Below are 15,345 nucleotides of genomic sequence, written 5' to 3'. Positions count from 1 at the left end.
TGAAATGCCGCTCTCCCGTCACTCTGGTTAAAGTGTTATGAAAAAAAAGGCTGTTGGGGGCTAGGGAGTATCGAGTTGATCATTATACATGAAGAAATAACCAATTTCATCGTTTGGTTTATGTTTTACACGCGTTTTAAATTTTATTGCCGAAATCGCTTTTTCTCGCCGAGATAAGCACGTTTTCTGAAATGCCGCTCTCCCGTCACTCTGGTTAAAGTGTTATGAAAAAAAAGGCTGTTGGGGGCTAGGGAGTATCGAGTTGATCATTATACATGAAGAAATAACCAATTTCATCGTTTGGTTTATGTTTTACACGCGTTTTAAATTTTATTGCCGAAATCGCTTTTTCTCGCCGAGATAAGCACGTTTTCTGAAATGCCGCTCTCCCGTCACTCTGGTTAAAGTGTTATGAAAAAAAAGGCTGTTGGGGGCTAGGGAGTATCGAGTTGATCATTATACATGAAGAAATAACCAATTTCATCGTTTGGTTTATGTTTTACACGCGTTTTAAATTTTATTGCCGAAATCGCTTTTTCTCGCCGAGATAAGCACGTTTTCTGAAATGCCGCTCTCCCGTCACTCTGGTTAAAGTGTTATGAAAAAAAAGGCTGTTGGGGGCTAGGGAGTATCGAGTTGATCATTATACATGAAGAAATAACCAATTTCATCGTTTGGTTTATGTTTTACACGCGTTTTAAATTTTATTGCCGAAATCGCTTTTTCTCGCCGAGATAAGCACGTTTTCTGAAATGCCGCTCTCCCGTCACTCTGGTTAAAGTGTTATGAAAAAAAAGGCTGTTGGGGGCTAGGGAGTATCGAGTTGATCATTATACATGAAGAAATAACCAATTTCATCGTTTGGTTTATGTTTTACACGCGTTTTAAATTTTATTGCCGAAATCGCTTTTTCTCGCCGAGATAAGCACGTTTTCTGAAATGCCGCTCTCCCGTCACTCTGGTTAAAGTGTTATGAAAAAAAAGGCTGTTGGGGGCTAGGGAGTATCGAGTTGATCATTATACATGAAGAAATAACCAATTTCATCGTTTGGTTTATGTTTTACACGCGTTTTAAATTTTATTGCCGAAATCGCTTTTTCTCGCCGAGATAAGCACGTTTTCTGAAATGCCGCTCTCCCGTCACTCTGGTTAAAGTGTTATGAAAAAAAAGGCTGTTGGGGGCTAGGGAGTATCGAGTTGATCATTATACATGAAGAAATAACCAATTTCATCGTTTGGTTTATGTTTTACACTGCGTTTTAAATTTTATTGCCGAAATCGCTTTTTCTCGCCGAGATAAGCACGTTTTCTGAAATGCCGCTCTCCCGTCACTCTGGTTAAAGTGTTATGAAAAAAAAGGCTGTTGGGGGCTAGGGAGTATCGAGTTGATCATTATACATGAAGAAATAACCAATTTCATCGTTTGGTTTATGTTTTACACGCGTTTTAAATTTTATTGCCGAAATCGCTTTTTCTCGCCGAGATAAGCACGTTTTCTGAAATGCCGCTCTCCCGTCACTCTGGTTAAAGTGTTATGAAAAAAAAGGCTGTTGGGGGCTAGGGAGTATCGAGTTGATCATTATACATGAAGAAATAACCAATTTCATCGTTTGGTTTATGTTTTACACGCGTTTTAAATTTTATTGCCGAAATCGCTTTTTCTCGCCGAGATAAGCACGTTTTCTGAAATGCCGCTCTCCCGTCACTCTGGTTAAAGTGTTATGAAAAAAAAGGCTGTTGGGGGCTAGGGAGTATCGAGTTGATCATTATACATGAAGAAATAACCAATTTCATCGTTTGGTTTATGTTTTACACGCGTTTTAAATTTTATTGCCGAAATCGCTTTTTCTCGCCGAGATAAGCACGTTTTCTGAAATGCCGCTCTCCCGTCACTCTGGTTAAAGTGTTATGAAAAAAAAGGCTGTTGGGGGCTAGGGAGTATCGAGTTGATCATTATACATGAAGAAATAACCAATTTCATCGTTTGGTTTATGTTTTACACGCGTTTTAAATTTTATTGCCGAAATCGCTTTTTCTCGCCGAGATAAGCACGTTTTCTGAAATGCCGCTCTCCCGTCACTCTGGTTAAAGTGTTATGAAAAAAAAGGCTGTTGGGGGCTAGGGAGTATCGAGTTGATCATTATACATGAAGAAATAACCAATTTCATCGTTTGGTTTATGTTTTACACGCGTTTTAAATTTTATTGCCGAAATCGCTTTTTCTCGCCGAGATAAGCACGTTTTCTGAAATGCCGCTCTCCCGTCACTCTGGTTAAAGTGTTATGAAAAAAAAGGCTGTTGGGGGCTAGGGAGTATCGAGTTGATCATTATACATGAAGAAATAACCAATTTCATCGTTTGGTTTATGTTTTACACGCGTTTTAAATTTTATTGCCGAAATCGCTTTTTCTCGCCGAGATAAGCACGTTTTCTGAAATGCCGCTCTCCCGTCACTCTGGTTAAAGTGTTATGAAAAAAAAGGCTGTTGGGGGCTAGGGAGTATCGAGTTGATCATTATACATGAAGAAATAACCAATTTCATCGTTTGGTTTATGTTTTACACGCGTTTTAAATTTTATTGCCGAAATCGCTTTTTCTCGCCGAGATAAGCACGTTTTCTGAAATGCCGCTCTCCCGTCACTCTGGTTAAAGTGTTATGAAAAAAAAGGCTGTTGGGGGCTAGGGAGTATCGAGTTGATCATTATACATGAAGAAATAACCAATTTCATCGTTTGGTTTATGTTTTACACGCGTTTAAATTTTATTGCCGAAATCGCTTTTTCTCGCCGAGATAAGCACGTTTTCTGAAATGCCGCTCTCCCGTCACTCTGGTTAAAGTGTTATGAAAAAAAAGGCTGTTGGGGGCTAGGGAGTATCGAGTTGATCATTATACATGAAGAAATAACCAATTTCATCGTTTGGTTTATGTTTTACACGCGTTTTAAATTTTATTGCCGAAATCGCTTTTTCTCGCCGAGATAAGCACGTTTTCTGAAATGCCGCTCTCCCGTCACTCTGGTTAAAGTGTTATGAAAAAAAAGGCTGTTGGGGGCTAGGGAGTATCGAGTTGATCATTATACATGAAGAAATAACCAATTTCATCGTTTGGTTTATGTTTTACACGCGTTTTAAATTTTATTGCCGAAATCGCTTTTTCTCGCCGAGATAAGCACGTTTTCTGAAATGCCGCTCTCCCGTCACTCTGGTTAAAGTGTTATGAAAAAAAAGGCTGTTGGGGGCTAGGGAGTATCGAGTTGATCATTATACATGAAGAAATAACCAATTTCATCGTTTGGTTTATGTTTTACACGCGTTTTAAATTTTATTGCCGAAATCGCTTTTTCTCGCCGAGATAAGCACGTTTTCTGAAATGCCGCTCTCCCGTCACTCTGGTTAAAGTGTTATGAAAAAAAAGGCTGTTGGGGGCTAGGGAGTATCGAGTTGATCATTATACATGAAGAAATAACCAATTTCATCGTTTGGTTTATGTTTTACACGCGTTTTAAATTTTATTGCCGAAATCGCTTTTTCTCGCCGAGATAAGCACGTTTTCTGAAATGCCGCTCTCCCGTCACTCTGGTTAAAGTGTTATGAAAAAAAAGGCTGTTGGGGGCTAGGGAGTATCGAGTTGATCATTATACATGAAGAAATAACCAATTTCATCGTTTGGTTTATGTTTTACACGCGTTTTAAATTTTATTGCCGAAATCGCTTTTTCTCGCCGAGATAAGCACGTTTTCTGAAATGCCGCTCTCCCGTCACTCTGGTTAAAGTGTTATGAAAAAAAAGGCTGTTGGGGGCTAGGGAGTATCGAGTTGATCATTATACATGAAGAAATAACCAATTTCATCGTTTGGTTTATGTTTTACACGCGTTTTAAATTTTATTGCCGAAATCGCTTTTTCTCGCCGAGATAAGCACGTTTTCTGAAATGCCGCTCTCCCGTCACTCTGGTTAAAGTGTTATGAAAAAAAAGGCTGTTGGGGGCTAGGGAGTATCGAGTTGATCATTATACATGAAGAAATAACCAATTTCATCGTTTGGTTTATGTTTTACACGCGTTTTAAATTTTATTGCCGAAATCGCTTTTTCTCGCCGAGATAAGCACGTTTTCTGAAATGCCGCTCTCCCGTCACTCTGGTTAAAGTGTTATGAAAAAAAAGGCTGTTGGGGGCTAGGGAGTATCGAGTTGATCATTATACATGAAGAAATAACCAATTTCATCGTTTGGTTTATGTTTTACACGCGTTTTAAATTTTATTGCCGAAATCGCTTTTTCTCGCCGAGATAAGCACGTTTTCTGAAATGCCGCTCTCCCGTCACTCTGGTTAAAGTGTTATGAAAAAAAAGGCTGTTGGGGGCTAGGGAGTATCGAGTTGATCATTATACATGAAGAAATAACCAATTTCATCGTTTGGTTTATGTTTTACACGCGTTTTAAATTTTATTGCCGAAATCGCTTTTTCTCGCCGAGATAAGCACGTTTTCTGAAATGCCGCTCTCCCGTCACTCTGGTTAAAGTGTTATGAAAAAAAAGGCTGTTGGGGGCTAGGGAGTATCGAGTTGATCATTATACATGAAGAAATAACCAATTTCATCGTTTGGTTTATGTTTTACACGCGTTTTAAATTTTATTGCCGAAATCGCTTTTTCTCGCCGAGATAAGCACGTTTTCTGAAATGCCGCTCTCCCGTCACTCTGGTTAAAGTGTTATGAAAAAAAAGGCTGTTGGGGGCTAGGGAGTATCGAGTTGATCATTATACATGAAGAAATAACCAATTTCATCGTTTGGTTTATGTTTTACACGCGTTTTAAATTTTATTGCCGAAATCGCTTTTTCTCGCCGAGATAAGCACGTTTTCTGAAATGCCGCTCTCCCGTCACTCTGGTTAAAGTGTTATGAAAAAAAAGGCTGTTGGGGGCTAGGGAGTATCGAGTTGATCATTATACATGAAGAAATAACCAATTTCATCGTTTGGTTTATGTTTTACACGCGTTTTAAATTTTATTGCCGAAATCGCTTTTTCTCGCCGAGATAAGCACGTTTTCTGAAATGCCGCTCTCCCGTCACTCTGGTTAAAGTGTTATGAAAAAAAAGGCTGTTGGGGGCTAGGGAGTATCGAGTTGATCATTATACATGAAGAAATAACCAATTTCATCGTTTGGTTTATGTTTTACACGCGTTTTAAATTTTATTGCCGAAATCGCTTTTTCTCGCCGAGATAAGCACGTTTTCTGAAATGCCGCTCTCCCGTCACTCTGGTTAAAGTGTTATGAAAAAAAAGGCTGTTGGGGGCTAGGGAGTATCGAGTTGATCATTATACATGAAGAAATAACCAATTTCATCGTTTGGTTTATGTTTTACACGCGTTTTAAATTTTATTGCCGAAATCGCTTTTTCTCGCCGAGATAAGCACGTTTTCTGAAATGCCGCTCTCCCGTCACTCTGGTTAAAGTGTTATGAAAAAAAAGGCTGTTGGGGGCTAGGGAGTATCGAGTTGATCATTATACATGAAGAAATAACCAATTTCATCGTTTGGTTTATGTTTTACACGCGTTTTAAATTTTATTGCCGAAATCGCTTTTTCTCGCCGAGATAAGCACGTTTTCTGAAATGCCGCTCTCCCGTCACTCTGGTTAAAGTGTTATGAAAAAAAAGGCTGTTGGGGGCTAGGGAGTATCGAGTTGATCATTATACATGAAGAAATAACCAATTTCATCGTTTGGTTTATGTTTTACACGCGTTTTAAATTTTATTGCCGAAATCGCTTTTTCTCGCCGAGATAAGCACGTTTTCTGAAATGCCGCTCTCCCGTCACTCTGGTTAAAGTGTTATGAAAAAAAAGGCTGTTGGGGGCTAGGGAGTATCGAGTTGATCATTATACATGAAGAAATAACCAATTTCATCGTTTGGTTTATGTTTTACACGCGTTTTAAATTTTATTGCCGAAATCGCTTTTTCTCGCCGAGATAAGCACGTTTTCTGAAATGCCGCTCTCCCGTCACTCTGGTTAAAGTGTTATGAAAAAAAAGGCTGTTGGGGGCTAGGGAGTATCGAGTTGATCATTATACATGAAGAAATAACCAATTTCATCGTTTGGTTTATGTTTTACACGCGTTTTAAATTTTATTGCCGAAATCGCTTTTTCTCGCCGAGATAAGCACGTTTTCTGAAATGCCGCTCTCCCGTCACTCTGGTTAAAGTGTTATGAAAAAAAAGGCTGTTGGGGGCTAGGGAGTATCGAGTTGATCATTATACATGAAGAAATAACCAATTTCATCGTTTGGTTTATGTTTTACACGCGTTTTAAATTTTATTGCCGAAATCGCTTTTTCTCGCCGAGATAAGCACGTTTTCTGAAATGCCGCTCTCCCGTCACTCTGGTTAAAGTGTTATGAAAAAAAAGGCTGTTGGGGGCTAGGGAGTATCGAGTTGATCATTATACATGAAGAAATAACCAATTTCATCGTTTGGTTTATGTTTTACACGCGTTTTAAATTTTATTGCCGAAATCGCTTTTTCTCGCCGAGATAAGCACGTTTTCTGAAATGCCGCTCTCCCGTCACTCTGGTTAAAGTGTTATGAAAAAAAAGGCTGTTGGGGGCTAGGGAGTATCGAGTTGATCATTATACATGAAGAAATAACCAATTTCATCGTTTGGTTTATGTTTTACACGCGTTTTAAATTTTATTGCCGAAATCGCTTTTTCTCGCCGAGATAAGCACGTTTTCTGAAATGCCGCTCTCCCGTCACTCTGGTTAAAGTGTTATGAAAAAAAAGGCTGTTGGGGGCTAGGGAGTATCGAGTTGATCATTATACATGAAGAAATAACCAATTTCATCGTTTGGTTTATGTTTTACACGCGTTTTAAATTTTATTGCCGAAATCGCTTTTTCTCGCCGAGATAAGCACGTTTTCTGAAATGCCGCTCTCCCGTCACTCTGGTTAAAGTGTTATGAAAAAAAAGGCTGTTGGGGGCTAGGGAGTATCGAGTTGATCATTATACATGAAGAAATAACCAATTTCATCGTTTGGTTTATGTTTTACACGCGTTTTAAATTTTATTGCCGAAATCGCTTTTTCTCGCCGAGATAAGCACGTTTTCTGAAATGCCGCTCTCCCGTCACTCTGGTTAAAGTGTTATGAAAAAAAAGGCTGTTGGGGGCTAGGGAGTATCGAGTTGATCATTATACATGAAGAAATAACCAATTTCATCGTTTGGTTTATGTTTTACACGCGTTTTAAATTTTATTGCCGAAATCGCTTTTTCTCGCCGAGATAAGCACGTTTTCTGAAATGCCGCTCTCCCGTCACTCTGGTTAAAGTGTTATGAAAAAAAAGGCTGTTGGGGGCTAGGGAGTATCGAGTTGATCATTATACATGAAGAAATAACCAATTTCATCGTTTGGTTTATGTTTTACACGCGTTTTAAATTTTATTGCCGAAATCGCTTTTTCTCGCCGAGATAAGCACGTTTTCTGAAATGCCGCTCTCCCGTCACTCTGGTTAAAGTGTTATGAAAAAAAAGGCTGTTGGGGGCTAGGGAGTATCGAGTTGATCATTATACATGAAGAAATAACCAATTTCATCGTTTGGTTTATGTTTTACACGCGTTTTAAATTTTATTGCCGAAATCGCTTTTTCTCGCCGAGATAAGCACGTTTTCTGAAATGCCGCTCTCCCGTCACTCTGGTTAAAGTGTTATGAAAAAAAAGGCTGTTGGGGGCTAGGGAGTATCGAGTTGATCATTATACATGAAGAAATAACCAATTTCATCGTTTGGTTTATGTTTTACACGCGTTTTAAATTTTATTGCCGAAATCGCTTTTTCTCGCCGAGATAAGCACGTTTTCTGAAATGCCGCTCTCCCGTCACTCTGGTTAAAGTGTTATGAAAAAAAAGGCTGTTGGGGGCTAGGGAGTATCGAGTTGATCATTATACATGAAGAAATAACCAATTTCATCGTTTGGTTTATGTTTTACACGCGTTTTAAATTTTATTGCCGAAATCGCTTTTTCTCGCCGAGATAAGCACGTTTTCTGAAATGCCGCTCTCCCGTCACTCTGGTTAAAGTGTTATGAAAAAAAAGGCTGTTGGGGGCTAGGGAGTATCGAGTTGATCATTATACATGAAGAAATAACCAATTTCATCGTTTGGTTTATGTTTTACACGCGTTTTAAATTTTATTGCCGAAATCGCTTTTTCTCGCCGAGATAAGCACGTTTTCTGAAATGCCGCTCTCCCGTCACTCTGGTTAAAGTGTTATGAAAAAAAAGGCTGTTGGGGGCTAGGGAGTATCGAGTTGATCATTATACATGAAGAAATAACCAATTTCATCGTTTGGTTTATGTTTTACACGCGTTTTAAATTTTATTGCCGAAATCGCTTTTTCTCGCCGAGATAAGCACGTTTTCTGAAATGCCGCTCTCCCGTCACTCTGGTTAAAGTGTTATGAAAAAAAAGGCTGTTGGGGGCTAGGGAGTATCGAGTTGATCATTATACATGAAGAAATAACCAATTTCATCGTTTGGTTTATGTTTTACACGCGTTTTAAATTTTATTGCCGAAATCGCTTTTTCTCGCCGAGATAAGCACGTTTTCTGAAATGCCGCTCTCCCGTCACTCTGGTTAAAGTGTTATGAAAAAAAAGGCTGTTGGGGGCTAGGGAGTATCGAGTTGATCATTATACATGAAGAAATAACCAATTTCATCGTTTGGTTTATGTTTTACACGCGTTTTAAATTTTATTGCCGAAATCGCTTTTTCTCGCCGAGATAAGCACGTTTTCTGAAATGCCGCTCTCCCGTCACTCTGGTTAAAGTGTTATGAAAAAAAAGGCTGTTGGGGGCTAGGGAGTATCGAGTTGATCATTATACATGAAGAAATAACCAATTTCATCGTTTGGTTTATGTTTTACACGCGTTTTAAATTTTATTGCCGAAATCGCTTTTTCTCGCCGAGATAAGCACGTTTTCTGAAATGCCGCTCTCCCGTCACTCTGGTTAAAGTGTTATGAAAAAAAAGGCTGTTGGGGGCTAGGGAGTATCGAGTTGATCATTATACATGAAGAAATAACCAATTTCATCGTTTGGTTTATGTTTTACACGCGTTTTAAATTTTATTGCCGAAATCGCTTTTTCTCGCCGAGATAAGCACGTTTTCTGAAATGCCGCTCTCCCGTCACTCTGGTTAAAGTGTTATGAAAAAAAAGGCTGTTGGGGGCTAGGGAGTATCGAGTTGATCATTATACATGAAGAAATAACCAATTTCATCGTTTGGTTTATGTTTTACACGCGTTTTAAATTTTATTGCCGAAATCGCTTTTTCTCGCCGAGATAAGCACGTTTTCTGAAATGCCGCTCTCCCGTCACTCTGGTTAAAGTGTTATGAAAAAAAAGGCTGTTGGGGGCTAGGGAGTATCGAGTTGATCATTATACATGAAGAAATAACCAATTTCATCGTTTGGTTTATGTTTTACACGCGTTTTAAATTTTATTGCCGAAATCGCTTTTTCTCGCCGAGATAAGCACGTTTTCTGAAATGCCGCTCTCCCGTCACTCTGGTTAAAGTGTTATGAAAAAAAAGGCTGTTGGGGGCTAGGGAGTATCGAGTTGATCATTATACATGAAGAAATAACCAATTTCATCGTTTGGTTTATGTTTTACACGCGTTTTAAATTTTATTGCCGAAATCGCTTTTTCTCGCCGAGATAAGCACGTTTTCTGAAATGCCGCTCTCCCGTCACTCTGGTTAAAGTGTTATGAAAAAAAAGGCTGTTGGGGGCTAGGGAGTATCGAGTTGATCATTATACATGAAGAAATAACCAATTTCATCGTTTGGTTTATGTTTTACACGCGTTTTAAATTTTATTGCCGAAATCGCTTTTTCTCGCCGAGATAAGCACGTTTTCTGAAATGCCGCTCTCCCGTCACTCTGGTTAAAGTGTTATGAAAAAAAAGGCTGTTGGGGGCTAGGGAGTATCGAGTTGATCATTATACATGAAGAAATAACCAATTTCATCGTTTGGTTTATGTTTTACACGCGTTTTAAATTTTATTGCCGAAATCGCTTTTTCTCGCCGAGATAAGCACGTTTTCTGAAATGCCGCTCTCCCGTCACTCTGGTTAAAGTGTTATGAAAAAAAAGGCTGTTGGGGGCTAGGGAGTATCGAGTTGATCATTATACATGAAGAAATAACCAATTTCATCGTTTGGTTTATGTTTTACACGCGTTTTAAATTTTATTGCCGAAATCGCTTTTTCTCGCCGAGATAAGCACGTTTTCTGAAATGCCGCTCTCCCGTCACTCTGGTTAAAGTGTTATGAAAAAAAAGGCTGTTGGGGGCTAGGGAGTATCGAGTTGATCATTATACATGAAGAAATAACCAATTTCATCGTTTGGTTTATGTTTTACACGCGTTTTAAATTTTATTGCCGAAATCGCTTTTTCTCGCCGAGATAAGCACGTTTTCTGAAATGCCGCTCTCCCGTCACTCTGGTTAAAGTGTTATGAAAAAAAAGGCTGTTGGGGGCTAGGGAGTATCGAGTTGATCATTATACATGAAGAAATAACCAATTTCATCGTTTGGTTTATGTTTTACACGCGTTTTAAATTTTATTGCCGAAATCGCTTTTTCTCGCCGAGATAAGCACGTTTTCTGAAATGCCGCTCTCCCGTCACTCTGGTTAAAGTGTTATGAAAAAAAAGGCTGTTGGGGGCTAGGGAGTATCGAGTTGATCATTATACATGAAGAAATAACCAATTTCATCGTTTGGTTTATGTTTTACACGCGTTTTAAATTTTATTGCCGAAATCGCTTTTTTTCGCCGAGATAAGCACGTTTTCTGAAATGCCGCTCTCCCGTCACTCTGGTTAAAGTGTTATGAACAAAAAGGCTGTTGGGGGCTAGGGAGTATCGAGTTGATCATTATACATGAAGAAATAACCAATTTCATCGTTTGGTTTATGTTTTACACGATGCTGAGCTCCAGCTGGAAGTGTAAAAAGAACCGGGCTGGTTAAAAAAAAGAACCGGGCGACCCGGTAAAATTGCTTAGCCGGGGCTCTGGAAGCCTAACACGGCGTGATCTTGTCCAAAAAGCCGCTGCTGAGCTCCAGCTGGAAGTGTAAAAAGAACCGGGCTGGTTAAAAAAAAGAACCGGGCGACCCGGTAAAATTGCTTAGCCGGGGCTCTGGAAGCCTAACACGGCGTGATCTTGTCCAAAAAGCCGCTGCTGAGCTCCAGTTGGAAGTGTAAAAAGAACCGGGCTGGTTAAAAAAAAGAACCGGGCGGCCCGGTAAATTGCTTAGCCGGGGCTCTGGAATCCTAACCCGGCGTGATACTGTGCAAAAAGCCGCTGCTGAGCTCCAGCTGGAAGTGTAAAAAAAACCGGGCTGGTTAAAAAAAAGAACCGGGCGACCCTGTAAAATTGCTTAGCCGGGGCTCTGGAAGCCTAACACGGCGTGATCTTGTCCAAAAACCTGCTGCTGAGCTCCAGCTGGAAGTGTAAAAAGAACCGGGCTGGTTAAAAAAAAGAACCGGGCGGGCCGGTAAAATTGCTTAGCCGGGGCTCTGGAAGCCTAACACGGCGTGATCTTGTCCAAAAAGCCGCTCGTGAGCTCCAGCTGGAAGTGTAAAAAGAACCGGGCTGGTTCAAAAAAAGAACCGGGCGGCCCGGTAGAATTTCTTAGCCGAGGTCCTGGAAGCCTAACCCGGCGTGATCTTGCGCAAAAAGCCGCTGCTGAGCTCCAGCTGGAAGTGTAAAAAGAACCGGGCTGGTTCAAAAAAAGAACCGGGCGGCCCGGTAAAATTGCTTAGCCGGGGTCCTGGAAGCCTAACGCGGCGTGATCTTGCCCGAAAGTCGGCCTCTATACTTCCATATTAGGTACCAGGCGCTCAGAGCCAACTTGGCAAAAATGTTCTAAGTGCCCACGGCTCTGCGGGGATTGTGCGTCCGACCCGCGCCGGTTCTCCAGCCGGCCTAAAATAACGCAAAACCAGCCTCTCCCCCTGGAGCTCACAGCCAAAGGCGAAACTTTTCTAAGTGCCTACGGCTCTGCGGGCTTTTGAGTCCGCCCCGCGCCGGTTCGTCGGTCGGCCTCAAAAAGCGAAAAATCAGCCTCTCTCCCTGGAGCTCGACTCGAGTTGATCATTATACATGAAGAAATAACCAATTTCATCGTTTGGTTTATGTTTTACACGCGTTTTAAATTTTATTGCCGAAATCGCTTTTTCTCGCCGAGATAAGCACGTTTTCTGAAATGCCGCTCTCCCGTCACTCTGGTTAAAGTGTTATGAAAAAAAAGGCTGTTGGGGGCTAGGGAGTATCGAGTTGATCATTATACATGAAGAAATAACCAATTTCATCGTTTGGTTTATGTTTTACACGCGTTTTAAATTTTATTGCCGAAATCGCTTTTTCTCGCCGAGATAAGCACGTTTTCTGAAATGCCGCTCTCCCGTCACTCTGGTTAAAGTGTTATGAAAAAAAAGGCTGTTGGGGGCTAGGGAGTATCGAGTTGATCATTATACATGAAGAAATAACCAATTTCATCGTTTGGTTTATGTTTTACACGCGTTTTAAATTTTATTGCCGAAATCGCTTTTTCTCGCCGAGATAAGCACGTTTTCTGAAATGCCGCTCTCCCGTCACTCTGGTTAAAGTGTTATGAAAAAAAAGGCTGTTGGGGGCTAGGGAGTATCGAGTTGATTATTATACATGAAGAAATAACCAATTTCATCGTTTGGTTTATGTTTTACACGCGTTTTAAATTTTATTGCCGAAATCGCTTTTTCTCGCCGAGATAAGCACGTTTTCTGAAATGCCGCTCTCCCGTCACTCTGGTTAAAGTGTTATGAAAAAAAAGGCTGTTGGGGGATAGGGAGTATCGAGTTGATCATTATACATGAAGAAATAACCAATTTCATCGTTTGGTTTATGTTTTACACGCGTTTTAAATTTTATTGCCGAAATCGCTTTTTCTCGCCGAGATAAGCACGTTTTCTGAAATGCCGCTCTCCCGTCACTCTGGTTAAAGTGTTATGAAAAAAAAGGCTGTTGGGGGCTAGGGAGTATCGAGTTGATCATTATACATGAAGAAATAACCAATTTCATCGTTTGGTTTATGTTATACACGCGTTTTAAATTTTATTGCCGAAATCGCTTTTTCTCGCCGAGATAAGCACGTTTTCTGAAATGCCGCTCTCCCGTCACTCTGGTTAAAGTGTTATGAAAAAAAAGGCTGTTGGGGGCTAGGGAGTATCGAGTTGATCATTATACATGAAGAAATAACCAATTTCCTCGTTTGGTTTATGTTTTACACGCGTTTTAAATTTTATTGCCGAAATCGCTTTTTCTCGCCGAGATAAGCACGTTTTCTGAAATGCCGCTCTCCCGTCACTCTGGTTAAAGTGTTATGAACAAAAAGGCTGTTGGGGGCTAGGGAGTATCGAGTTGATCATTATACATGAAGAAATAACCAATTTCATCGTTTGGTTTATGTTTTACACGATGCTGAGCTCCAGCTGGAAGTGTAAAAAGAACCGGGCTGGTTAAAAAAAGAACCGGGCGACCCGGTAAAATTGCTTAGCCGGGGCTCTGGAAGCCTAACACGGCGTGATCTTGTCCAAAAAGCCGCTGCTGAGCTCCAGCTGGAAGTGTAAAAAGAACCGGGCTGGTTAAAAAAAAGAACCGGGCGACCCGGTAAAATTGCTTAGCCGGGGCTCTGGAAGCCTAACACGGCGTGATCTTGTCCAAAAAGCCGCTGCTGAGCTCCAGTTGGAAGTGTAAAAAGAACCGGGCTGGTTAAAAAAAAGAACCGGGCGGCCCGGTAAAATTGCTTAGCCGGGGCTCTGGAAGCCTAACCCGGCGTGATACTGTGCAAAAAGCCGCTGCTGAGCTCCAGCTGGAAGTGTAAAAAAAACCGGGCTGGTTAAAAAAAAGAACCGGGCGACCCTGTAAAATTGCTTAGCCGGGGCTCTGGAAGCCTAACACGGCGTGATCTTGTCCAAAAACCCGCTGCTGAGCTCCAGCTGGAAGTGTAAAAAGAACCGGGCTGGTTAAAAAAAAAGAACCGGGCGGGCCGGTAAAATTGCTTAGCCGGGGCTCTGGAAGCCTAACACGGCGTGATCTTGTCCAAAAAGCCGCTCGTGAGCTCCAGCTGGAAGTGTAAAAAGAACCGGGCTGGTTCAAAAAAAGAACCGGGCGGCCCGGTAGATTTTCTTAGCCGAGGTCCTGGAAGCCTAACCCGGCGTGATCTTGCGCAAAAAGCCGCTGCTGAGCTCCAGCTGGAAGTGTAAAAAGAACCGGGCTGGTTCAAAAAAAGAACCGGGCGGCCCGGTAAAATTGCTTAGCCGGGGTCCTGGAAGCCTAACGCGGCGTGATCTTGCCCGAAAGTCGGCCTCTATACTTCCATATTAGGTACCAGGCGCTCAGAGCCAACTTGGCAAAAATTTTCTAAGTGCCCACGGCTCTGCGGGGATTGTGCGTCCGACCCGCGCCGGTTCTCCAGCCGGCCTAAAATAACGCAAAACCAGCCTCTCCCCCTGGAGCTCACAGCCAAAGGCGAAACTTTTCTTAGTGCCTACGGCTCTGCGGGCTTTTGAGTCCGCCCCGCGCCGGTTCGTCGGTCGGCCTCAAAAAGCGAAAAATCAGCCTCTCTCCCTGGAGCTCGACTCGAGTTGATCATTATACATGAAGAAATAACCAATTTCATCGTTTGGTTTATGTTTTACACTCGTTTTAAATTTTATTGCCGAAATCGCTTTTTCTCGCCGAGATAAGCACGTTTTCTGAAATGCCGCTCTCCCGTCACTCTGGTTAAAGTGTTATGAAAAAAAAAGGCTGTTGGGGGCTAGGGAGTATCGAGTTGATCATTATACATGAAGAAATAACCAATTTCATCGTTTGGTTTATGTTTTACACGCGTTTTAAATTTTATTGCCGAAATCGCTTTTTCTCGCCGAGATAAGCACGTTTTCTGAAATGCCGCTCTCCCGTCACTCTGGTTAAAGTGTTATGAAAAAAAAGGCTGTTGGGGGCTAGGGAGTATCGAGTTGATCATTATACATGAAGAAATAACCAATTTCCTCGTTTGGTTTATGTTTTACACGCGTTTTAAGTTTTATTGCCGAAATCGCTTTTTCTCGCCGAGATAAGCACGTTTTCTGAAATGCCGCTCTCCCGTCACTCTGGTTAAAGTGTTATGAAAAAAAAGGCTGTTGGGGGCTAGGGAGTATCGAGTTGATCATTATACATGAAGAAATAACCAATTTCATCGTTTGGTTTATGTTTTACACGCGTTTTAAATTTTATTGCCGAAATCGCTTTTTCTCGCCGAGATAA

Source organism: Syngnathus leptorhynchus, unplaced genomic scaffold (genome assembly GCF_054491065.1).
Source record: "Syngnathus leptorhynchus isolate UIUO unplaced genomic scaffold, UIUO_Slep HiC_scaffold_102, whole genome shotgun sequence".
NCBI lineage: Eukaryota > Metazoa > Chordata > Actinopteri > Syngnathiformes > Syngnathidae > Syngnathus > Syngnathus leptorhynchus.
This window is presented reverse-complemented; position numbering follows the sequence as displayed.